Genomic DNA, 1195 nt, shown 5'->3' with positions numbered 1-1195 from the left:
CTTCCAAGCATGATGTACTTCTCCAATGAATGACTGGTCTCTCTTGGCCATGTGCCCAAAGTATGTGAGACGGAGTTTCAAAATCCTAGCCTCCAAGGAGAAACTTAGTTTCACACTCTCCAAGACAGACTTATTTAATAGGTGGTTCATGGTACTCTTCTCCAGTACCACAACTCAAAGACATAAATTCTTCTTCTCTCATCCTTAGCCATTGTTCAGCTCTCTGATGCATAGCAAGTAATTGTCAAGACCATGGCCTGGATCAAGCACATCTTTGTCTCCAGATTGACATCATTACTTCTCAGTACTCTGGAGAGGTCCCTAACAGCAGATTTTTTGAGTGCAATTTGTCCTTTGATTTCCTGACAACTAGTGTTAAGAAGACAACTAGTGTTGTGAAGCAGAGCAAGCTGTAATTGTTAACAACCTCAATCTCTTATCTTTCATAGTGCTGCCAATTGGCCCAGTGGTGAGAATCTTTTCCAGTATGATGTCTTTTTCCAAAGATTGTTCTCTTTTGATAACTTGTTCAAAGTATGTGAGACAAAGCTTCACCAACGTTGCCTCTAAGAAACACTCTGATTGTACTTACTTGAAAACAGATTTCTTTTTTCTTTTGGAAGATCCTGCTGTAATTAATACTCTTGTGTAACACCACACAAAGGCCTCAAATATTCTTCTGTCATCCTTATTAATGTTCAACTTTAAGATGCATAGGAAACAATTGAAAAAATCATGGCTTGGGCCAGAAACATCTTCATCTTTAAACTGACATCCTTGTGTTTTTGCATTTTGGAGAGGTTCCTTGACAGTAGATTTTCCCAATGGAACTTGTCTTTCAATTTCCCAGCTGCTATCACCTTGAGTGTTGACTGTAGATTCAAGTAAAAAGAAATTGTTTACATCTTCAACTGTTTTGCCATCTACCATGATGTTGTCTCTATTAGTTGAGCTGTGAGGTTTTTGTTTCCTTGATGTTGAGATGAGATTTGCATTAAAGGCTGTATTCTTTAATCTTCTGATGCAAGTAATTGCCAAAGACTGTTGAATACACCAGGGACTACCAGAAGAATTAACAATTCAGTCTTAGAAGAACCGTACTGTATCATACTTCTGTGAATGTAAAATATCTTGTACCTGCTTTATGATATGTAATAGTGACCGTGCTATATCAGAGCTGTTTTTGTTTTGTTTT

This window comes from Elephantulus edwardii, unplaced genomic scaffold, assembly GCF_000299155.1.
Source record: "Elephantulus edwardii isolate Elephantulus edwardi_28Jun2011 unplaced genomic scaffold, EleEdw1.0 scaffold00185, whole genome shotgun sequence".
In the NCBI taxonomy this organism is placed as follows: domain Eukaryota; kingdom Metazoa; phylum Chordata; class Mammalia; order Macroscelidea; family Macroscelididae; genus Elephantulus; species Elephantulus edwardii.
Note: the sequence above shows the minus strand (reverse complement) of the source record.